Here is a 26,518-nt window from a genome sequence, read left to right on the forward strand (position 1 = left end):
ATTAGCAAGTTTAAGTCCAAGGTAGGCTCCTTCCCCACCTGGCTTTGCCCACCAGTACCCACCTCAAAAAATACCTTCTTCACTGTTATTCTTAGCATAGTTTGACTTGTCTGCATCACACAAGATAATGTTTATTTTTTTTTAAAGATCTTATTTATTTTGAGAAAGAGAGAGAGAGAGAGAGCAATGAGTAGGGGGGAGGGATAGAAGGAGAAACAGACTCTCCACCGAGCAGGGACCCTGACGTCAGACTTGATCCCAGGACCCTGGGATCATGACCTGAGCTGAAGGCAGATGCTTAACCGACTGAGCCAACAAGGCACCCCCAGAAGGTGATGTTCCTCTAATCTGGATATCCCCCAGGGCTCAGCAACCTGTGGACATATATGAGGGCACTTTTACAACATTAACCCAAATTTCCTATTCTTGTTTCTGCTCACAAATCCCTCTGCCCCTCTCCCTGCATTACCCACAACCACCTGCCATGAGTTTGGGGGTTCCCATGGATGCCCCCATGCGTTCCAGGACCAAATTGTCAGTGCCGACACGCAGGGCCATCTGCCTCACTCTGTTTCTCGTGTGTGGGAGCTCAGGACCGCCCCTGTGAAGGGTAACCACTGTGGGCACTTCCCTCCCACCACACGCCTCCTAACCTTGGGCTCCCCAAACGGCTAATTCTCCGTGTATCAGAGCAGGGCAGCAGTCCTCACAGAAAGGGGAGAAATATCTTCCCCAAAGGCATGGTTCTCTGCTGCCAGTCATCCCAGACTTCTGCTTGTGTTTAGAACTCTCCAAATTCCCACAGAAACAGCTTATTCAGTTGTCACTGCTTTGAAGATTGGTGTGTTTTACAGATTGATAAAGGCAGTGCACAATCATGAGCCCAGTGGCACCTGCTGGGGAGTTCCGGGACCCACAACCAGGTCGAACTCCAAAGCTTTGCAAGTCCTATTGCTTTTCCAGCCTGGGGTTCACAGCCAAGTTCAGATTTTCTTCCACCTTTCTAACCTGTTAGACCGTCTCTTACTTATCTCTGACCCTAGATATTTTGAAAAAGTAAGGCAGCCAACATCTCGTTTCTAATCTCTTGCAGAAGTACATATGTAGTATGAACCTATAATGCTTTAATTGCCTAATTATTTCAAATCTCCAAGGAAAATGTTATTGCTCTGCTTAGTTGAATTCTTCCAAAGTTTTATAAAATGTGGGAAGCTCTGCAATTTTGATCAACACAGCAGAGCTATGATGTGAATTCTTAGAAAGATAATACTGAAAAAGAGAGAAAATGGTAGAACAATTCTTATCGCAATAGGAATGCATGAAGTTGTGCATTACATGTTAGCAAGCTTAATCAAGTGCGTATTAATGATATTATACACCATGATTAAGTAGGTTTTATTCTAAGAATTCAGGAATGTTCCAGAGGAAAAATTTGGAACCTCTTTATGTGTGTGTGAATGTGCACGAACAGCATGGCGAAATTCACACTAAAATAATATGGGGGTCACACTAGGGGACAAGATTACAAATTATGTTTACTTCTTCCTTTTCCTTCTCTTTAAAGTCATTGGGGATATAACAAAGAGACAATCTTATTTATAATAGCAAATAATAGAATAGAATAGAATAGAATAGATACAATATAATACAATACAATACAATACCTAGGTGATATTTAACAAGAAATATGCACTGCTGATGTGAAGAAACTTTACTGGGGTTGCTAAAAGAGGGCTTTAGTAATTGAAAATATCCTACAACAAAAATAAATGCCAGGTCTCTACAAAATATCTATAAATTTAATACAACTTCAATAGAAATTTCAAGAAAATATTTGAAACCTATGAAAACAATTTTTAAACTTATTTGATAGAACAAATATATCACCAAAAATAGTAAAAAATAAATAAATAAATAACAAGGGAAGACTCACTGTCCCACATACTAAAACATGTTTTAAAATCACAGTAACTAACACTACATGCTAATGGCCAAAACTAGGTAGAAAGATTTATAGAACAGAAGACCAGAAACAGATTCACATATAAACAGATTATGATGGTATCATTCAAATCAATGTGAAAATTATCAACAGAGATAGAACAACTTGCTAATAAATTTCAATGGCATTAAAGTTTAAATGTAAAAGATGAAACCACAGATGAACACTGCCTGCCATTTCTTTTCCACACTCAAATTTTCCATGCCAGGGCACCTGGGTGGCTCAGTGGGTTAAGCCTCTGCCTTCAGCTCAGGTCATGGTCTCAGGGTCCTGGGATTGAGGCCCACATCGGGCTCTCTGCTCGGCGGGGAGCCTGCTTCCCCCTCTCTCTCTGCCTGCCTCTCTGCCTACTTGTGATCTCTCTCTCTTTGTCAAATAAATCAATAAAATCTTTTTTTAAAATTTCCATGCCAAATCTGGAAGGTAATACAACATCCAACATATCTATTTACATTGAAAGTAAATTCCATGGGGTGCCTGGGTGGCTTAGTCGGTTAAGCATCTGCCTTCAGCTCAGGTCATAATCCCAGGGTCCTAGGATGGAGCCCCTCACTGGGCTCCCTGCTCAGTGAGGGGGGTCTGCTTCTCCTTCTCCCTCTGCCCCTCCTCCCTAATTGTGTTCTCTCTCTCTCAAAAAAAGTAAATAAATCTTTTTTAAAAAGAAAGTAAATTCCAAAAACATAACAAAATAAATACTGTGTCATCATCCTTCTCTTGGGAAAAGGATAGTGACTTTTGGAGGAAGAAAAGCATTTTTACTTTTGTGAACCGTCATTACAGACAGAATTTTAGTACTCTAACAAAACATTATGATTTTTAAAAGATATAAAATTTTTAATTGAAGTATAATTAACACACAGTGTTATGTTAGTTTCAGGCATACAGTATAATGATTCAACAATACTGTACATTATTCAGAGCTCATCACTGTAAGCATATTCTTCTAATTTCAGATTTCTGAATTTTCTGGGTTAAGCACAGCAAAAGCTGTTTATTAATATCTAAATATATTCTCTTAAGCATCATTGCTTTTTTTTTTTTTCTAAAAAAAAAAATCCTACCTATTTTTATGGATCTTCACAGTTTTTTAATTACAGGAGGGGAAAAACCCCATATCCATTGATAGCTAGCTGCCTTAGCTTGATTTCCAACCTAAAACAGGGCTTGGGAACAGGATTCTTGTGAAATGATTGTGAAACAGGTCTCCGAAGCAGGGAGAGAAAGGTGTGGGATGTGGGATGTGGTCGTGGTTCCCTGGCTGCTGTCTGGTCCCTTAGGGCAGCTCTCCAGCACAAACCACACACAGATGGGGTCCCTCCCAGAAAAAAGGTGGCTGGTCTTTTGTGTGTCCTGCCACTCAGAGCCACAGGCTGCTGCCATTGGAAGGGGGAGGAAAGAAACCTTAATTCCTCATGTGATATGCCCCCCGTCCAGATCCCCCCCCCACACACACTTTTCAACTAGAGCCCTAAGAAGAAAGGGGCAACTGGGGCCCATTGGCAGCCCACACTCAGGGCAGCTGAGAGTGAGGACACAGCCCAGAGAAGAAATGAGGTAGTTCCAGTGTTGCCTCTTGAATTCCATTTGAATTTCAGATGAACAAAGGATAATTCTTTAATATCAGCATGCCCCCCGCAATATTTACACTAAAATATTTGCATTTATATTAATAGATGATATTTTTATTTCACATTTTACAGTTATTACAGTTTATGTTCTATTTATGTATTTTAACTCAAACGTAGCCTCTGCACATCTGAAATCCCACCTAAATTGGGCACCCTGCATTTTTAGCTGCTTCGTTTGGCAACCCAGGATGGGTCCCTAACACCATCCACTTTAATAGTTCCCAGGTGCCAGGCTCTTGTATGGAAATTACTTCATTTAGACCTCAGAACAACCCTATAAGAGTAGTAGTACCTTCCTTTTACTACAAATGAGTGGAAGGTCACACAGAGGTGACTGAAAGAAGCAGGACATGGGCTCAGTGTGAGCCCTGGGCCAGGGCACATACAGCTTCTGTAATCCACGCCGAGTGGGACCCCTTAAATCTCTCCTCCATCACACTAGCTCCTCACCCAGAGGCTCCCCAAGGGGAAAAACCCCAAATAGAAAATTACCTATGCGAATCCTAAAAGCACTGGGAAAAATCCCCACTCACCCTTTCCCTCCCGCCAGGCATCTCACACAGTCAAATGCTCTCTGCTCTCGCAGGAAGAGCTCTTTTCCTACTTAAGGCAACATGGCTTAGAACCAAGAGAGATAAGCAAACCAAAAATCCTAGGCTTGAATTGGAAACCTCCTAAACCCCTGACCCAGCAGGTCCACTTCCCCTTAAAGAAAAAAGAGCCTTCCCTAATGGTAAGCCCCAGCCTCACGGACAAGCTTTGTACTAACAGATGAACAAGGACATACCTAAATGAAAGGCTTATAACAGGAAAGGAGCTAAAAAATCAGAAGAAAATCCCAACCCTTGGATTAGGATTCATAGTTAGCCTGATTGGGTCTTAAAAGAGTCTTTAGAATTTGTAATAGACTTACTTAGGCTTATACACTTAAGTGTCATAATATATGCCGCTTCTGTCCTTCCAAATGTTGTTAGGGAGGCACGTATCTGAGTTTATGTGTATATATGCAGAGAAAGATGCATGTATACAGACAGACAAGAACAGAAAGCGTGTGCAAAGAGACGAATCAATTGAAGTAGAAGTTATCTATGGAGCCATTTAGCCAATTAACAAATTGTCCAAGTAGCCAACAATAAAGAAATAAATGGCATAGAAAAGTCCTAGTCAAGTGGCACTCCTTCCTCGGTGAAGGAAAAACTTAGCTAATCATAGTATATTTGCCACTAATATTTTAGATTTTTGTTGGCGTTGAAAGGAAGACCCAGAAGAGCAGAAACTCCCATCTGTTTTGTTCCCTGATGAATCCCGAGTGCCTGAGCGGGGCCTGATGTGCAGGAAGCATCCATAAACATTTGTTGAGTGAGTTAAATGTCAGCATACAAATAACCAGAGAACATATGAACATGTTGGTTCAGAGCTGTAGGCGATGGAGAGCAAAAAGCAATAGCTTGAACTTGGACAACTGCACAGTGGGGGCTATATTTCCAAAGCTGTTCTAATGACATTTGCCTTCCTTCCGCCATGTTTCTGTGCTAATAATCCTGTGCCAAGGGGCACCTGGGGGCTTAGCCAGTTGAGCATCCGACTCTTGATTTCGGCTCAGATCACAACCTCGGGGTTGTGACATCGAGCCCCGAACCAGTCCCCACTCTCCGCTTGGAGTCCGCTTGTCCCTCTCCCTATTCCCACTTGCGCGCGCGCTCTCAAATAAATATACAATGCTTCTCTTCACAGGGAACCAGCCTCCAGCTCCAGGTTAGTCCTCATGCATCGTGATATTAAATCAGACTTGGCCGTGAAAAGGAAGTGTTCTAACTGCATTCTGTCTGGTCTTCGGTTAATTTCTAACTCTCTCTAATTTGGGGACCTGCCTTTAATGGTTTCAAGTCGTCCTCCTGGTTTTTATCTGTACTGCTTTCTCAGTTAGGGTAATAGGGATATTGCTCCTCCAAGTGTCCAAAATCTATTAGGACAATCCTATAGGGGAATGGGGGAGGGGAGCATTTGGGTGACCTGCATACTTTTGAGTCCTCTTTCTCAAAACTGGGGGAACTGTCATTGCCTGAAACCAGCTTCAGGCACGCTAACACTTGGGTCTTTGGACTTGTGTTTAATATTTCCTCATTCACCCATTCATTCCAACTATCACCGACTACTACAGGGCGCCCTGCTTGCCTCTAGGCATCCAGAGATAAGAAGCCTAGACTTTTTTCTTCAATGGCACCGCAGGCCCTTTACAGCAGAATCAGGCTGATTCTTATCTATAACCTTCACAGTACCTGGGAGGTAACCGAGTAAAATTTCGATCGCGGTGTCTCCTCTGCTCGCCAGGGAACAAAATCAGGCGTCTCGACATGGCCAAGTGCCTCCCGGAAGCCGGTCCAAGCCGCCTGCACCTGGGCCGTTTGTCAACTTGCCCAGGGCCCCTCCACCCCGGAACCATCCACCGCCCGCCTCCAGGTGCCAGCGACTCCTTCTGCGGTGTGGGCTGCAGGCCTGGGCTCAGGGCTCATTTTCCTAATCTCTAACCCTCCCGCCCTCGTTGTTTGGCTCTCCTACGCGTGCAGCCTGTATCTCAAGCCTGTTCCCAGGATTGTTTTTCTCTTTAGGCTTCCAAAACCTGCCTGAGCCCTGACTGCAGTTGATTTGAAATCAAGCTGTCTTTTCTGTGTGCCATCTCTTCGACACTCTGGAAAAGGTTTTATTTGGCTGTTCAGAGCACAGCTAGCCACCCACCTAGAGCTGATGGGCTGTTTTGATGGGGGGGGGGGGGAAGAGTTTCGTTTATGGCCTTCCCCTACCACTTCTGAATTCAAGCACCAGCTTTATATTTAAAATGTAGTTTTGGGGCCCCTGGGTGGCTCGGTCAGTTAAGGGTCTGCCTCCGGCTTAGGTCATGATCCCAGGGTCCCAGGATCAAGTCCCGAGTTGGGCTTCCTGCTCGGTGGGGAGCTTTCTTCTCCCTCTCCTGTTCTCCCTGCTTGTGTTCCCTCTCTGTCAAATAAATAAATAAATAAAATATTTTAAAATAAAATATATTTCAGTTGAACAAACCTTACCCAAGAGCCTACAAAGGATGCCCACTGCACTGAGGAACTGGTTGCAAGAGGGTTCCAAGGAAGAAGACATGGCAGAATTGGCTGTCTAGTGGGGTAGACAGGCAGGCAAATAATGGTTGTATGATATAAAAAATACTCCAGCATGCAAGAATATGGAAGTACTGTTGAGATGGAACAGTAGAGAAAGACAAACACACACACACACACACACACACACGCGCGCGCGCACGCACGTGCGAGCACGCGTCTCTGCAGAGAGAATGCCAGTCAGCTTCCAGAAGGAGACTCCTGCAAGCAGCCAGAGAGCTGGGGGTGGAGGTGGAAAGAACCACGAAGGACTGGGCTCAATGGGTCCCACGGGTCAAGTTGGTTGTGACGGCTCCTGTGTGTAAAGTTTGTATTTTACATTGTAGCTGCTGATTTTTTGGAGCTTTTTTTGGGAGCATGAAGATCCCTTTTTAATGTTTAAAAAAAGAAAATGACCAGGCACCTCTGCTGTGAAAATAGTTGTTTTTTTAATATCCCAGGATTAAGAAAATACATATAAAAACATGTAGTAATACATGACTTGAAATTAGTGTGTTAATGAATTAGAATCTGTGCAAGCATTTGTGAGCCCTTATTCGGAACAGAGAGGGTGTTTGAGCACTCTGAGGAGCCCAGCCACACACTGCCGCCGTGGCCCCGTCCTCCACTGCCCTACCCTCAGATGCCCAGGCTCTGGGAGCTAAGAACCATTAATATTTCCCTCACTGGAGTTTTAAGGAAGGCAGATATGTTCTCTGTTGGAAGACGTTCTCTCTGGTAGTTATGAAAAATACACTGAATGAGGAAGTCTCTGGGGTCAGAGAAATCTGCTGAGAAGTTACTGAGTTTCAATGATAGAAGCTTTATGCAAAATTGTGTGTGTGTGTGTGTGTGTGTGTGCTCTGTACAATAGGTTTATAGGTGTATCGAGGTGAGTCAGGTTTTTTTTTTCACTTTCCTTTTATTTTTCTTCCTATAAAGATTGATAAAAGCTACTTTCAGAAAATCTCTATTATAGTCTTCTAAAATAAAAGAAATTTTAAAATTCTGATCTAATCTTTGATTTTCAAAAACCCCATATGATTTTGATTTCACACACATAAGATTTGATTGTGTAGGATAAACCAAGTTTCCAAATGATGATCTAAATGTGTTTCATGATTCTTAAAGATTACTACAACTAATACCATTAAGATATAGCATTATATCTCTTTTGTAACTTGGATGAGTTTTTCTCCTCTATCAAGATCAGGTCTGTTGGAGTTAAGGACCACATGAACTCCTCTTGGATTTGCCAACACTGCTGGCCACTGCAAAGGAGACATACATGCTTTCTCCATAGGCTTTGAAGCACATCAACTTAAAACTGCTGAAACAACTGTTTAACTTCCCTTTCAGCTGTAAGAGCTTTGTAGTGGCCAAATGATGACACCAGCCTGACTTCTTGTTCGTCTGGACCATGTTCCTTCCTTACGCTGCCTGTAGCTCAAGTTTCACTTTCTATAATAAAGAGTTTTCAGAAAAACAGAAATTTTGCGAGGCTGAATTTGCTTTTCAAAGAACAACAGGCTAAATTTGCTTACGTTCCTGCCCACTAAATCCAAGCATCCAGTAGACCGTTTATCACTTTCTGAATACATGAAATGTGCAAAGTGAGAAACAGATAAAAGTTTCAGATTTTATGACACATGTTGGTTATCTATTGTATCATGCCCCTGAATGCCAAAAAGCCAAAAGACTTTGTAGTTAGTGTTTTGTTAAGCTTCTAGAGAAGGAATCCACATGAAGGATGATATAATAGAATTTATTCTCTACTCATAAATCCCCACCCATCCAGGAGAGAATAGACCCCTAATGTTTGCATTCTTTTAAGTCAGCCCTTGCCTAAAGTTCACCCCTTCCTGAAATTCGACTCAACTGTTCAGCACATGTCGACCCTGCAGTAATGAATTGGCACAAGCCTAATTCTTATGATGATTAATGGAGCGCCTCAGATGCAGCCCTATTATTTCATCCAAAGTTAAAACAGTGATTCATCATTAATCACTATAAGAAATGGGCTCAGTGATTCATAATTCTAAGCCAGCCCATTTCCTTAAGGGTCTCATTTGCCTTTTGTTATTCCAGAAGTGGCACAGTTCACAGCCTTGTGCTGCTTATACTCTGACATGCACATTTTTGGATTAATTCTCTTTAAAGAGTCACGTACCCCCAAAATATTTACTTACAGCCCCAAAGCCTCTGAAAATTCATACTTCTTTCTTTCAAATACCTATCTCTTTCTGGACCTCACTTCCCGTGGATTGTCTGTTTTAAAAGAAGCATCCTCACCCAGAGACTGAACAAATTAATGGCAAATCAATAATCGTCATGGCTACCTGTGGTCCTCTGTTTGGAGGAGGGCCACTTAGACTGAAATGTACTCCCCTTGATAACTTTTTCATTGCTACCTTTCACCTATAGCCAGATTGTCACTAGTGGCTGAGGAAGAGCAGCAACACAAACTATGCTTCACTGTCCAGTCTTGGCCCAAAGTCACAGACAAAGACAGCATCACTGCTGTCTCCTGGACAGGAAACACACATTGCCACCTGCCAGCCTGATGCTATTTTCTCTAAAGCTGCCACGTTGCATAAGGATCTGATGCTCTTCTACTTAAATAAAAGAAATGAAAGCTTTTGGGGTTTTTGTTTGTTTGTTTTTAGATTTTACTTATTTTTTTGAAAGATGGAGACACAGTGAGAGAGGGAACACAAACAAGGGGAGTGGGAGAGGGTGAAGCAGACTTCCCACTGAGCGGGGAGCCTGATATGGGGCTCGATCCCAGGACCCTGGGATCATGACCTGAACCAAAGGTGGACACTTAACAACTGAGCCACCCAGGCACCCCAAATGAAAGCTTTTGTTTAGCTATAGCATTATTGTCTGCCTTTTGATATTTTCCTCCTTTGGGCCTGGCAGTAAATTCTGGATGACAACTTAGCAACTTAGCAACATCCAGTGATGGCATTTAGGAATAGAGAGCTTGGGAAGGACATGTAACTTGTCATGATGATCCCTAATATTGTCTCTCAAGAATTTATCATCTCTAGCCAAGTCAATTAGGCAAAGAAATTAAATAAAAGGGGGGCGCCTGGGTGGCTCAGTGGATTAAAGCCTTTGCCTTCGGCTCAGGTCATGATCTCAGGGTCCTGGGATTGAGCCCTGCATTGGGCTTTCTGCTCAACAGGGAGCCTGCTTCCCTCTCTCTCTCTATCTGCCTACCTCTCTGCCTACTTGTGATCTGTCTGTCAAATAGATAAATAAAATCTTAAAAAAAAAAAAGAAATTAAATAAGAGGCACCCAGATTGGAAAGGGGGCATTAAAACAATCTCTATTTGTAGATGACATGATCTGGTATACAGAAAATCCTAAGGACTCCACTAAAAAACACTATTAGAACTAATAAACAAGCTCAGCAAGGTTGCAGGATACAAGAAAAATATACAAAAATCTATTGTAGTTCTATACAATAGCAATGAAAAGAATACACGAGAAATTAAGAAAGTACATTTCCAATAGCATCAACAAAAATATAGTACTTAGAAATAAATTTAACAAAGTAAGTGTAAAACTTACACTCTGAAAACTATAAAACATTGTGGGCAGAAGTTAAAGAACTATATAAATGGAAAAGCATCTCACATTCATGGATTAGAAGACGTAAGACTATTGTTAAGATGGCAATACTCCTGGGGTCCCTAGCTGGCTCTGTTGGCAGAGCACGAGACTCTCCATTGTGGGGTCATGAGTTTGAGCCCGATGTTGGGCACAGAGATTACTTAATAAAAAAAAATTTTTTAAGTGAATAAAAAATTTAATTGAATTGAACTTGATTTTAAAAGATGGTAATACTCCCCAAATTATCTACAGATTCAACATACCCCTGTCAAAATTCCAGCTGACTTGTTTGCAAAAATTGGCAAGAATGTGGTAAAAAAAAAACGGATCCCACAGAATGGGATAAAATTTTTGCAAATAATATATCTGATGAGAGGTTTGTATTAAAAATGTATATAAAGAATTATTACAACTCAGTCATAAAGACAAAAACCCAATTTTTAAAAGGTGACAAAGATCCAAGTAGACATTTTTCCAAAGAAAAGAAGCAAATAACCAATAAGCACAAAAAAAAAAGACTATCAATGCCACCAGTCATCAAAAAAATGCAAATTAAGACCACAATAAAATACCACTTCACATGCACTAGGAAGGCTAGAATCAATAAGCATTGGTGAGAATGTGTAGAAATCGGAACATTAATACTCTGTTGGTGGGAATATAAAATGGTGCAGTCACTTTAGAAAACAAAGTGGTAACTCATCAAATGTTTAGACATAAGGTCATGTCACCATGTGACTCAGCAAGTCCAAACCAGAGGTATACACTGAAGAGTAATGGAAATGTATGTGCACACAAATATTTGTACACAAATGTTCATAGAAATGTTATTCATAACAGCCAAAAAATAGAAACAACTCACACGTCCATCAACTGACGAATGGCTAAAGTGTGGTATAGCCAGACAATAAAAAATTATCCCCAGTAAAAAGAAATTAAGTACAGACAAATGCTATAGTATGGATAATCCTTGAAAACATTATGCTAAGTAAAAGAATCTAGTCAACAACAACAAAAAAAGAATCTAGTTAAAAGGACCATATATCTGCATAAGATGTCCCACAATAGGCAAACCCACAGAAATAGTGAGTTAGTGCTTCCCTAGGGCTGGAGAAGGTGGAGAGCATATGGGGGATTGAGGAATGTTGGCTAAGGAATATGAGGTTTCCTTTTCGGGTGATGAAAATGTTCTAAAATTGATTACGATAATAGACACACAACCCTGTGAATATACTAAAAGTCACTGATTGCACGCTTAAATGGATAAAGTGGATATACTATTAATTATGTCTCAAGCTTTTTTTGACATAAAAAAAGGAAATTAAAAGAAAAAGCCCTCGTGACTTGAAAGTTGTTCCTTTTTAAAGCTTTTGTAAAGACAAATCAACTTCCCCAGGGTGTCAACAAAAAAAATTTAGGGTGCTATTTGAAGTTCTGGTATAATTTTTCATGCTGGGATTTACTCACTAATTTTGACCAGTCTCTTGCTTGATTTGTACTATTTTTGTCTATGCCATAAAAATGGTGATTAATAAAATAGTGATTAATACATCTAGGGTGTGTGCCTTACAATGCATTGTGAGTCATGATCTTTGCCATCAATAATCACTGTCATAGTTAAGCAAGACAACTTGCCTAATGAAAATATTGAGAAATCTATCCTTCCTATTAAATTAAGAAAAAAATTTTCAGGGGCGCCCGGGTGGCTCAGTTGGTTAGGCAACAACCTTTGGCTCAGGTCATGATCCTGGAGTCCCAGGATCGAGTCCCATGTCACACTCCCTGCTCAGTAAGGTCAGCTTCTCCCTCTGACCCCCGTCTTGTGCTCTTGCTCTCATTCTCTCTTTCTTTCAAATAAATAAATAAATTAAGTCTTTAAACAAAAAAAATTTTTTTTCCAGAAAAGACCCTGCGGTCATGTATGAAATAGATTCATCCTTCATCATCCATGTACATGTAGTGGGATTCAACAGGCTTAACAACTTTGGAGAGCAAAAAGCAGGGTGGAAGAGGATGTCTTCCATACTTTAGGCAACTTTTTGGTCACCTTTCCCATTGCTCCAAGCAAAACTGGAGGCTTGTGAGTAATTAATATTATGCAATTCATCAAAATAATTGTGGTTTTAAAAATACGTATGTTTACCATCTCTTTAAAAATGCCCTTTTGCTCATGGTGACAGATCCTACTAGACTCCCTTGATACCCTCATCCTTTTCTTCCTTAGGAAGCTGTGAACGTAGCCAATAAAAAATACACTTCCTATCCTCCCCGGTAGCTAGGTGTGGCCACATAACTAGGTTCTGGGAAATGGGAAAGAAACAGGAGTGGCCTGTACAATTTGCAAAATCTCTCCTTGAAAGGAAGGAGTGTACCTTTATTTCTGCTCTGCATGCTTCCTGTGGGTAAGGGTGTGGACAAATGGCCTCTCCTCCAGCACCCTACTTCAACCATGGCAATGGGGGCTTTGCAAGCTAGAGTAACAAGAAAGCCTGGGGTTCCCCTGGACAATCTGCTTCCAGTCTTTTACATGAGGGAGAAACTTTTTCTTCTTTACGCCACTTCTATTTGGACTGTTTAGTCCCTGGCAACCGATCCTACATCCTCATCATTAGACTTGCCCACTCAAATGTCTTTGGATGCCCCCAGGTCTCTATAATCAAAGCCCAGCCTTCCTAGCCTGAATGTGGGATCTGAGAGCACAGCTTGGTGCAGGAGATTCAAGTGGGGAATTGGCACATTGGCCATCATAAGAGGAAAGGGCACCAAGGTGTCATATTCATTAACCATAAACAGCGCTGCCTTGTCTTTCCTTGTGTGGATCCCATTCCACTTCTAACAAGAGCCCTGCCTCCTAGCCCAATGGCCTGTGTTGGTTCCACCCAATATGCGCCATCTGTCTCTCTGTCATTCTCATTCTCTCTCTCTTCTTTATCACTCTCAGACTTTTTCATTCTATTGCCTCTGCCTAGAATCTTTCTTATATCTCTCACCTAAACACCACAGGTTCCCATTTTATTTGTTTATTTAAAGATTTTGTTTATTTGGGAGACAGAGAGAGATAGCATGAGCAAGAGGAGGGGGAGGAGGAGGGAGAAGCAGACTCTTCACCCAGTGCGAAACATGGAGCCCAGTGCAGTGCTGAATGTGGGGCTTGACGCAGGGCTTGATCCCAGGACCCTGAGACCATAACCCGAGCCGAAGTCAGACGCTCAACCAACTTCGCCCCCCCATCCCGGTTTATGGCTCCCCTGTGAGTACCCCTACTCTAGCTTTTTCACTTTTCACCCTATTGTCTCTGCATTTCTATTATGCTTATCATCCAAGTTCTCAAGTGACACTGACTATATGCATCACGTTATATTTCTATTCGTCCTTTAGAGTATAACCTGTTTTCTCAAGCAAATTTACGGTTTGCCTAAGGACCAAAATCATTTCCAGCGTGTCTTTGCATCTCCAGTAGGCCAGGATAGTGGCATGTGCATGTTAAGAGCTCCGTAGCTGCTTGCTGCTGCTGTAAATGATACTGTTGATCCCATGAACGAACTTCAGCAAATGGGTAACCCTTGAAAGTTTGGCCCCATCACACACCTCAGAAAACTCCTCGGCCTTCGGACCTATCCTCTCTGCAGTCTTCAAGAGATGTCCCTTGGAAGATTTCTCTGAACCATTCAAACCTATTTGCCCTGATTAGACTTTGCAAATACCTCCACGATTGCTCATTACTTTATATAATAATCACTTGTTTGCTTGTTTATCTTTGGTCCTTGATTGCAAACTCCTGGAACATGAGTATGATGTCTTATTCATCTGCGTATGGCTTGCACCCAGCCAACGACTGGCATATAATAAATACTCTATAAATGTTTGTTGAATAAATACATGAATGATAAATAAAGACAAAAGCCCAAGAAGGCTCCTGACTTCCCATTGAATTTGCTCTTCTGTCTTTCAAGCTGATCTCTGGAGCCCTTTGACCCCAAGTCCCAGGCTTTCGGTGGCTCTGTGGACATTAACTGTCCCCTTTGACGCCCACCCAGATCACACGGTGGCCCCTCCTCCAGCTCCACCAAAATGACAATGAAGTCCATGTGAAACCAGCCTGCATTCAAGTGAAACCAAGGAGAAAAGGTTGTTTGTCAAACTTAAAAGACAGATGTTAGTACTTCTCAGTTTCAAACTGAATCCTAACCCTTGTGAAGTTCAAGTTTCATTTCTGCTTGGCCAAATGGACTTTCCTGATTCTATGTAAAAGAAGTGTAAGGGTCTATATTAGAAGGCTTTGAGGGCATTGGTATTCTCTCTGAGTGATTGCCCAATTTTATTTTGGTAACTAACAGACACATCTCTTTTCTCATAAAGAGCAAAGGGTTTACAACTCAAGGAAAAAAATAATGTTTTTGCCTTTGTTCTTGGCAAGTTGTACAGTTCGTAGCTCCACATTGATATTCAAAAAACAGGTAGAGGCAATTCCCAAGATCCAACTGCTACTGGCTTTTACTCCTGGGAGGAGAGAAGGTTCAGCGAGCCAGACTGGGGGAGGAACATGAGTGCGCTCTGTTCTCTACCCAGCTCTGACTCATGCTGAAATCCTCTGTGCCTCTGTGTCCCTGTCTAGAAAATGGGCTAATCACCTTGCCTCCAATCTGCCTCCCAGGAGTGTTGCAAGGATTAATGAGTTAATAATGTTTGAGGAGCACTTTGAGCTTTGGATGAAAGATACAGAAGAACAAAGTGTGATGGATATTATGCATAATTAAAAGCTCTAGCAGAAACATTGGCCTGAGTTAACCCCCCCCAACGCCACAATAACTGGCACTCAGACATAGCATAGAACCAGTATTCAAATATATATATCATTTTCCATGAAAGGGAATTTTAATCTGATCGCATGATTACACTAAACTAACTTATTTCATGACCAGAACCATCCTAATCACTGTGGGTAAATGGAAGTTTCCATCAGCGTCCTGAGGCTATGCTTATTGCCCCAACCTGGGGCTCACATACGCTGTTATTCTCACACACCACACTGTGACCTTCTTAAAGATAGACATTTCTGAAGAAATTTTAGGGATGTTGAGAAGGTCCCCCACCCTCAAGCCATTTCCCATGTGATCCTGGACTCTTGAAGCTCCTTTAATCAGAGACAACGTTCTTTTCAAATTATACGGAAGATTTCAAATACAAATACCATGCAGAATGGCAAAGCAGAGGAGCCAGCCTGTGAATGAAGTCTACCCCCGATGCAAATGATGGCAGATCCCACCTCCCACTCAACACAGGTCTCTCAGTAGGAGAAAGAGAACAAATGACTTTGAGTTCAAGAGCCAAGATGAGGTCTTCCAAAATAAGAGGGTCTGGGTGCCAGAAACATAGTCGCAAGCTCCTTCACAACTTCGCACGGAGCAGAGGCTGCAAAATACGGAACTCTCTCTCCTTCCTCCACCAAACAGCCTATGCTCACCCCTACCCTCCTGAGATGCACACACGATACATACTGGAAACCCTCGGGGAGGAGGGAAATGACCCTCTCTGCTGCCCTTGCTAATACAGCAGGTGCAAAGGCAGAGTACCGTGAGTACTCATCAAAAGTAATCCCAATCGCACTTCTCCCAGATGACCACATATACTTTTTAATAGCAGCGGCCTCTGAGTACTTTCAACTTGCCAAGTGCTCTCTTTGCTTATCAAATTGATGTCCGAGCTGGAGAGGACAGAAAGCAGGGTCTGCACATTAGAGGTTATACTGTCCATCACCCCCTCATGGGTCTGCTACTGACACTAAAGCAAAATACGATGCTAGGGGAGAAGCCTCCGGGACGAACAGTCACGGCCAAAGAAATAGGTGGCCAAGTGGCTGAGGTCGTAGGAACCAAGTCTGTGGGCTCAAGGGTAAAGCCCTGAGAACTGTGATGACTTCTTCATGCATGTGAAGCATTGTCGCTTGACAGAGGAAATTTGCTTTCTCTGTGTCATTCCAGAACACAGAGCGGGACCTAACACCCAACCTGTGAACACATTTCAGTGCAACGGAAGGACCCACTTTCTAACAGCGCTAACCCAAGGTGGAGTTACCAGGCCACTGTCCACCTCCCAAATTTGGAGAATATCGAGTGTGATTTAAGTCTCATTAAGTGACACTTCACAGTGAGAAGCATTAGTGAGATACTGGTACGTGCTGATCTGAGAGTGGGGAAAAAGAGCAAAGAAAAGTGTGACGTGATGGCATGACCAGCTCAGACCCATGTCTAGCAAATTATTCTCTCCAGACTCCTCTTTCAATATTTACCTCGTATTTATTACCTAAATGAGTCTTCGAGAATTTTAAGATCTGTTATAAAGAATAATTATTCCCTACAGAATAAAAGGCCTAGGTTTGTTTTCTAAAACAAAAACAAGAAATTCAAATAAATACAGATTCTGATCTTCTGAATTGTGTGGAGAAGTGGGTAGAAGAAAAAGCTGTAGAAATCAGCGAGTTTTGAGACAGAAAAGAGACGGAAGGACAAGGACGTACCTTTGGCCGCGCACATCCCCGGGCTGTCCTGTAGGTGGCAGCATGTGTTTGTGGCTGTCGCATCCATTTTGAATGGCGGCTGGAGGGCAACTGGGTTGGGTTGGAGTTCAGCTGCTTCAATTTTCAGAACATCCAGCATAATCAATGAAAATCTTAATATCATTAGGTAACTGACTTTGTGGGGAGAAAAAAAAAACACATAGAAGTCGGCTCTGCCTGCCTGCGGAAAGAGGAAGCAGCCTATCGATTACATGCAAGGTCATAGCTTCATCAGACTTGCCACTACTATCACATTTTTTTTTTACATTGACCACATATTGAACCCTTCATTTTTTGTTGAAATCTACATGACTGCAACAAAAACTGTTGTTTGCCTTTCTTTTGTCATTCTTGGGTAGATTTTTAAAAGAAACGGATGAAAAGGTAGTTAACGCTAATCCAGTGAAAATTCAGAAAGCCTTTGAGGTGTGCCTGCAGCTGACCAGGCAATTGGGCAAATTTTGCTTTTTATAAATTAGGGGAAAAAATCAAAGTAATGGAATGTATTTCTTAAGGTATTAAAAAAAAAAAAGGCAGATGTGCCTTGAAACACAACATTCATCTCCCCATGCTGGTGTGTCTGTTAATTGATTAACATGAACCCCACAGTAGGCCAGGGAACAGAGTGAGAGCAAGTCTGCCATGGTCACTATGTTTGGTCTTTTGGAAAACTCAAAAAACACAGTGTGTTAAGATCTTCCGCTGCAGGCATTCCCAACTAGTAGGTCAGGATCAACCTGTAGGTCACCAAGCTCCCCTGGAGCTGGGGGAGGGGGCAGTATGGGGAGGCAAATCAGGGCTGCCTCCCAACCCCCCTGCCCTCAGGTTCCCAGTTTGGAAAAGGACACCTCACCTCCATGGTACACCTCAGAGGCCTGCCTTGAGCCCACTTTCAAGCCCTAACCCTCGCCCTCCTCCAGTGCTCAGCATCTCAATCCTTTGGGAAAATAAAAAATGTTCCACTTCTGGGAGAGATGGCTCGCTCCTGCTGTAGGGTCAGAAAGCCCCACTCTGTGGGGGAATTTCCAAACCGTATTGTTTGTTTGATTTCCTGAAACCTGCCTACTACCCCTAAAAACCAAAAGCTGTTTTGCATAGTTAGGTTTTTTCCCCCCCTTTAATTAAAGAAAACTTGAGTTTTGTTTTTAAAATCTCACAGTTCACCTAGACATAACTGGATACCAAGGTAGCATCAGGTCGGGATGAGGAGTGACTTCTTTTAAAATTTGGTACATGTTATAAAAAGGAAGGGAGATAAATACATATCCAGTATTTTAAAAATGTGTCCTTTCAAAAGGTCATCTAGTGTTTGTATGTGGTACTTGAGACACACTATAGAAAAATTATAAGTTTTACATTGAAGACAGGGGTTCTATATGCAGATTTCCCCAGTGCATGGTCTTGGGAATATTACAGTATTACTTTGCTAGGGCTGCCACAGTAAAATACCACAGGCTGGATGGTTTGTTTAAATAACAGAAATCTGATTTTCTATTTTCTGTTTTCTAGTTCTGGTGGCTGGAAGTTCAAGATCAAGGTGTCAGCGGGGTTGGTTTCTTCTGGGGCGTCTGTCCTTGGCTTACAAATGCTGCCTTCCCCCAGGGTCTTCCCCTGGTCTTCCCTGAGTGTGTGTGTGGGTCCTCATTTCTTCTTCTTATGAAGACACTAGTCACATTGGCTCGGGGACCACCCTAATGACCTCATTTCAATGTAATTCCTTCTTTAAAGACCCTATGTCTGAATTTAGTCACATTCTGAGGTGTTAGAGGTTAAGACTTCAACATGTCAGTGGGATGGGGGGAGCACAATTTCACCCCCAAGTGTTACCCACCTTTTTGAGCCTCACTTAACTCATGCTTAAGAGAGAAGAAAATAGTAACATCATCTGAGTTTTTCCAAGAATAAACTGATACAATGTTGCAAAGCACTTCACAGTGTAGAGCATTTAGGGGATACTAGTTGTGGTCTATACCGTGGTCATCAATAAGTAAGACGAGAAGCATGTTCACATCCAACATTGATGCAAATGCCGTACAGCACCGAATCAGAAATACAGTGGTGGGAGGGATGAGTGAACATCTCCCCTCCAACTCCTAACACACAGGTATTTTGGAGCCAAGCACTTCGGGAGCCTCCGCCGATTCCCACAAAAAGCCATTCACGAGTCTGACTGCCAGGACCAAACCAAACTGGGAAGGAAGGCAAGGAAAGAGAGATGCATCTTCCTTCCCTCGGCTGGCTTTGCACAGTGAGCCCGAAGCTCCCATCTCTGCCCCAGAGCTGGTGGTCAAGCACAGAAGGAGCAATGGTCAGATGACTGAGAACCCCACTGCTCCCAGGCACCTTGTCTGGGATGAAGTTTTATAACCAGACCTCTCCTGGCAGAGACAAAGCCTGGCCTGTCCATCTCTGCTTCTCCAGGGAAAACAGCACAGCCATTAACCCGGTCACCCCAGGAGCTCTGACACCTGATGCTGGCATTGCAGGGAACTGCTGAAATGGCATTGTAAGGTAGCCTAAGAAAGCCAGGCCACAGTGGATAAAGGCAGCGACTTCTCGCTGGGGTGGGGAAGTAGCCCCAAGAAAGAACAACCAAGCATGTATGTTCCGGGGAGAAAGTTACACGAAGATCTGCTGAGTGCCTTGTTATTTTCTCCTTCACCACACCTTCTCACCAGTGCTTGTTTTTAATTTATGACATGCGGTGCTAAGGAGACTGTCTACAGATTTAACATTGGCATTTCCTTCATGCAATAATCCTTTGAATCCCATTTGCTGTGAATTTCTGCAGGGTGACATGAAAATGATCTTTTTCTTTTTTATTACTGAGCACATTATAATGTGCTCTTTTTTCCCCCCAGTATTTGGGAAAGGCTTGAATAAGGCACATAGGTTTTGAACCCCCAAACCCACCTCTTTATCCTAAGTCCAGGAAGAATGGTGTAGCTAGAGGAGCTGGAGTACAAATCATCACACTATCCATTGTTTTGAAAAAGTGCTAATGGAGAATGGCTCTAATGGTATGTTTTATTTTTTCAAACAACTCAGACCAGCTCCTGATAAAAGAAAAGGATTTATATGTGGCTCCCTATGCCAATTTCTTTCATTCTTTTTTTTTTTTTTAAGATTTTATTTATTTATATCAGAGAGAGAGATTGGGAGGGGCAGAGGGAGAGGGAGAAGCAGACTCCCTGCCAAGCAAGGAGCCTGGGATCCTGACATGAGCCGAAGGCAAATGCTTAACCAACTGAGCCACCCAGGAGCCCCTCCATATGCCAATTTCAACAAGGTTGGTCTTTTTTCCATTAGGTTAGTACATATCATAAAGTTATCTATAGTTGCCATATATGCAGTAACATATAAATAGAAGAAAAATATATTTTCTAGCACCCAATAAAGGGTTTTTGAGATTTCCACATGAAGAATGGAAAAGAGAGAAGTCAAATGTTTGGAATCAGGAGTGTACCTAGTAAAACCTTCCCACAGTGCGGTGAGGAGCTAACGAATTTCTTTCTCTCGCCCTTCTACTGCCTTGTCCTTGCCTCTCCGTCCTCGGTCGTAATTCCTGCTTTGGCCCAACTCCTACTGTTATTGACTACCAGCCTCAACAATACCACTTGAAGAAGGCAAAATAATCATCCACCAACCATTTTCTAGGGCTGCCACAGTAAAATACCACAGGCTGGATGGTTTGTTTAAATAACAGAAATCTGATTTTCTATTTTCTGTTTTCTAGTTCTGGTGGCTGGAAGTTCAAGATCAAGGTATAATTGGGGTTGGTTTAAACCCACACTTCTGTGGAGTGTCCCACTCCACAGAAACTGTGAAAATGTCCTGGTACTTGGCAAAGGTGAATGGAGGTTGCAGGTGGCATTAAGGTTGTTAATCAGCTGACCTTAAAATTGGGAGATTATCCTGGATTATCATGGATTAAGGACCAAGGCTCTTAAATGTGGGAGATGGGCAGAAGAGTCAATGTCAGAGTGAGGTAACATGAGAAAGGCTCAGCCAGCCATTGCCGGCTTTGCAGATGGAAGAAGGGAGCCAGTAGCCAAGGAATGTGGGCCACCACTGAAAGCTGGAAAGGCAAGAAAACAGAGTCTCCCCTAGAGTCTCCAAAAAGGAAGGCGGCCCTGCTAACACCTTGATTTTAGCCCAGGGAGACCCCTTTTGGACTTGTGGCTTCTAGAACTATAAGATAATAAATTTGTGCTATTTTTAAGCTAGTACGTTTATGGTGATTTGTTACAACAGCAATAGGAAATCACACACCACTTCTTCCTCTCCGCCCTCTAGAACTAAAGGAAGAAGTAGCATCCTGCCATACCTGATTGATAGGTCTCCCCACTGGCTCTGACTGGCTCTCAGATCTTTCATCACATGCATAACACACATATCTAGGTTCCTGATGGGACTGTGATTGACACACATACCATAAATGTAAATTAGTATTTAATTTTCTAAAAAGAATACCCAAATGGTAAGAGAAAAAAAAAATTCTATCTAATAAGTTAGTTGTCTCTGCAACATAGATACTGCAATGTCCAAATCTATTTTTCAGATGTCTTTTCCAGTTGGAAACTTTGTATCCATAGACCCATCTGTACATGAGTTAAATGTCATATGCTTGGCATCTCTGATCAAGCAAAAGAAGAAAGTACACATGATATGGAAGACCTCACTCCAAAGAATTTTCCTCCTAAATCAAAAGCTCACACATTTTCCTTCAGTGTCTTGCAAGATCTGTCCAAACCTGCTCTAAATAACCAATGCCATCAAAAACTTACCTCTCAAGTTCTAACCATGGCATTTTTCCCTATTAGGATTTCATAGTTATATTAATAATGTGATCTTCCTGCCATTTTGGCAAATGCAATATTATGCAACATTGCTAGTTATTTTCCTAAGAGGCCTTAGGCCTTCCATGAAGGGGGAGTTTTAAATGGAGTTCATTTACATCTTTAGGAAAAGCTGAAGTATTGTAGCCCATGTTGTATCTGCTCCATTATAGAACATTTATTTTATAAAAGGCTTCACATAATTTAGTTTCTTCTTTAGAGCTCATTTAAAGTTGTTTTTTTGTTTGTTTGAGAAAAGGAAAATTCACCAATCATAATGAAACAGTCCACCCAGGGGGATAAAGGAGTCTCCTTCCTCATTTTTCCCCCACAACAGCTCTGTTCTTGAATGTACAAGAGCATTTCAGGACCCTGGCCCAATAGATGGAGCGTTAGTTTCCTAGTGCTGTGATAACAAATTCCACAAACTTAGGGTCTTAAATCAACACAAAGTTATCATCGTAGAGCTCTGGAGGTTAGAAAAGCAAAACGAGTCTTACAGGGCTAACATCAATGTGCCTGCAGAACAGGTTATTTTTGGAGACTCCAGGGAAGAATCTGTTCCTTCTCTCTTTCACCTTCTAGAAGCTGCTGATATCCCATGGCTCGTGGTCCTGTTGCTTCAGTCTGCTTCACATGGCCTTTTCATCTGCCTCTGACTCCTCCTCATTCCCTCTTAGAAGGACCGTTGTGATTGCATTGGGCCCACCTGGAAATTCAGGGTATCTGTCATGTCAATATCCTTAATTACAACTGCAAAGGCCCTTTTGCCATATAAGGTAACAGTCTCCAGTGCTGGGGATTAGGACATGGACTTATTTGGGGGGTCATTTTTCAGCCTTCCACATTATACCCTCTGGCCCCCAAAGATTCACACCCATCCCACATACAACCCGCAATCAGCCCCATCCCAAGTTCCCCAAAGGCCTTAACTCATTACAAGTCCAAACTCTCACCCAAGTTTCATTGGCTCTAAACCCCCAAATCTCATCTAAATCATCCAAAACAGATATAGGTGAGTCTCTGCATGTAACCCATCCAGCAGCAAAATTCCTCTCTTTCTGTCAACTTGTAAAATGAGAAAACAAGTTATTTATTCCAAAACTACGATGGCCCATGCATAGGATAACAGTGACAGACACTGCCCTTCAAAAACGGTGAAAATAAATGGAAAAAATGAGTCTTTAGTCCCAACCAATGTTCAAATGCAACCAGACAAAAATTGCATTACATTTTTGGACCTAGGGATGATTTTCTGTGGTTCCTGGCCCACAGATCCACCCTTGAAGTCATCTCTTTTTTTGGAGAGTAACAGGCGTCCACAGCTGAGTGTTTTGTCAGCCTATCTCCTACACGTAGAACCTAGAACCTCTACCTTCTTTCATTTGGCCTCTCTCTGTCTCTTTCAGTCCAAGCTGGCATTGTTTCTGCTAGTATAACATTCTCAAAAACCCTATGGGCTGTTACTCAGCCTGCCACGGATAGCATGGCCAGGATAATTAACAAAGGGAGGTAAGTATGACTTCTGGAGAAGAGAGTAGACTACTTATGTTATGAAGCACTACAGGTGCAGAACACAGTCATTCGAAGTTTTTCAGTGTGGGTTTAAGGCATGTCAGACCTTTAAATCTCAAATTATATACTAGAACATAGTAACTGAAGGAAATTTGAACTCTAATATATCTCCTTACAGGTGAAAAGTCAGAACGCAAACCAAAAAGGAAAACTGTGCCACTCAGAGGATGCTGATAACTAAAAAGAAAAATCAAAAAAGGAGGGGGTGCTCAGACTAGAACACAAGAGATCAGGAAGCACTTATTTCTGGGAAACCAAACTAGTGTCAGGATAGTAAACAAAGGCTATCTGGGAGATTTTTAATAACTTCTTTGGAAAGGGGTGATGTCAAGGACTGTATTTCCCGAGCTCAAGTCCCTATTGCTGGCAATATGGACACTGTAAAGGGGGCGATCAAACCATCCTTTCACTCTCCATCCACTGACCCAGCAACAGAGAAAAAAATAAACCTGGGAAAGACTCGGGCACATGTGTGACCAGCAGAGCCTCCTGTAGGGATGCTCTGGCATAAGGATAAGATGGCCACATCATGTGCCCACGTGCCCACAAATGCCCTGAAGCCCCCAGAGCCATTTTTGGCTAACTCCAAAATCAGATCGACTTTCTTCCATAGGAATTCATCATGCATTGCAGGAGGTGGAGTACAAATTAGAGACAAATAGAGTGACCCATCTAATTCTGCCTTTCCAACTGATTTCTACAATTGCATTTAATTACATTACAGAACTGGATTAATTTATAACAGTGATAAATAGGCCCATTAGTGATCATGAAAATGCAGCTTAGAGCCACAACGAGATCTCATGTTAAACCCACTAGATTGGCAAATATTTAAAAAGTCTGACTGACCATAGCAAGTATTGCCTGGGCTGAGAAGAAGTGGGAACTCTTGAAGGGCACAGACAGGGGGTTTCAGGTGGAAGAGGGAGGTTATATTTGAATTCAACTACTCCAGAAAACAATTTGGTAAAAATTAAAAAGTGATACTACACAACCCAGCAATCCCACTCTGAACTATAAGCACTAAGTTAACCCTTGCACATGAGCCCATGTTCAAGATAGCAATCCAGTCTATTGACAGGAAGATCAATAAATACATTGCTGCATATTCACACAATGGAAGACTGTAGAGCAGTGGATATAAGGAAATTATAGCTAGATGCTTCAACATGGATGAGTCCTAATAGCTTAATATCTAGTGAGATAAGCAAGTCAGGAAAATATATACATCTGGTCTTACACGATTTAATAGAGTTCAAATCAAATATCACATTATAGAACACTTGCATAAATCATACTTCTGCAAAGAAAGGTAATGAAAATAAACCAAGTATCAGGATATTGATCAAGTGGAGGAAAAGAATGGGATGGGGGAGCTTCTGTATGGGAATTCAAGGGTCCTAGGCATGTTGTATTTCTTCAGTCAAATAAGTGGGTTCATGGGGGTTTGTTTTATTATTAAGATGAGTAATGTTCATATGTTACATATTTTTTAAGTATAACCAGGATATAATTTTAGAATTCTCCCACTGTCCTTCCAAAATTATGGGGAAGCCCTTTTCCTCCCATCACTCAAGAAAACTCCAGTAGAGCCCCACGAGTGTGTTGACCATGCTTAGAAATTCCCACAGTCATCTCACATGACTCAAAACAAAAATTAGGATGTCTTCAACCTTCATTCAGCACTGAGATCTATCTCTCTCATTTCTTCCAGCTAGCATATCATGGACATGCCCCACGAGATCAGTTTACCCTCTCTGTGATCACCTCCACTGCCACTGCCACCTCCAGAGTTCCTACCGTTTTCTCCTCTGAGTTGGAACACGAGGATGGAATGGGGGAAAGAGAAGCAGAGTGTTTTAACTTAACTGGTGAGATCATAAACAGGCTTTGAGCTCTCTGGACATGGTAAATTCGAGAACGGATTCCTTCGTGTACCCTCTCGGGGGTTCCTGCAAGAACTCAACTGTGGCACTCTTGTGGTCAGCCATGCACTTTCTTCTTCCAGCTAATGCTCCCCAATTGGGCCCTGGTTTCCTAGTGGTTCGTTGCACACGGAGTCTCTGTTGGCATGGCCTCGTTCTCCCAGGACCCAGCATGGCTCCGGGTTGACTTTCTCCCCAGGTAGGTAGTACTCATCTCTTTTGCCAAAAACATTCATGTCCCTTTGGCCCCAGTAAAGGGAGTGCGGGCCCGCCCCACTCCCCTTTGTCCAGCTCCAGAGCATTTTTTTGACCCAGTTCTGTTTCCCTCTCAATTTCTGGAGCTGGAAGGTAAACGTCAGACAATAAGTACATGGAAGGCCCCCATCTCGAGCTTCGGGGCTGACACTTTCTACCCATCCTTAGTCCCTCCTTCTAGGTGAGGGGCAGGACCAAAAAAAAAAAAAATCACAGAATAACTTTCACTAAAGGAACCATATTCAAAACATCCCCCACATGCCTAATCTCTTTTTCATGCATGATTTGGTTAAGAAACCCAAGAGTTATGTAACTTTTTTTTAAAAAAAGATTTTATTTATTTGAGAGAGAGAGGAAGCTCAAGTGAGGGTTGGGGAGGCAGGCAGAGGGAGAAATAGGCTCCTTGTCGAGCAAGGACCCAGATACTGGACTCCATCCCAGGATCCTCGGATCATAACCTGAGCCGAAGGCGGACACTTAACTGACTGAGCCACCCAGGCGCCCATGGTATGTAACTATTTCTTGGTTATTTCCTTTGAAAAGTTACATCTGGTATCTGTTTCCCAATTCACTCTGGTATTTTATATCTTTATATATCAGTGCCTTAGGCGAATGTTCTAACTTCACATCTTTTGACAGGCGTTATCAAATATTTCACTTTTCACATGGAAGAGAGCAGCCTTGTGTTAGATTATAAAACCCACCTGTCTTCATTGGCTTTGAACTCTCAGACCCGGCTTCCTCGGGGTCAGCGCCTTGGGCTCATGGCTGGTCATGCTTGTTGGCCCCTACTTTTTTCCTCAGTAGCATCCTACTAGCACAGCAATGATCATGAGTACACCATAGCTTTGACCTCATTTATGGAATGGAGATTATATTATGTGCTCCACTACAATGAACGTTAGATGAATGCAGAAGTAAAAGCACCACACAAATATAATTTGTTTTTACTATTAGGACTACAGCACTTTCTCATCAACCTTGGGGGCTAT

The sequence above is a fragment of the Mustela putorius genome, unplaced genomic scaffold (genome assembly GCF_011764305.1).
Source record: "Mustela putorius furo isolate JIRA1106 unplaced genomic scaffold, ASM1176430v1.1 tig00000151_pilon_pilon_pilon, whole genome shotgun sequence".
Lineage (NCBI taxonomy): Eukaryota > Metazoa > Chordata > Mammalia > Carnivora > Mustelidae > Mustela > Mustela putorius.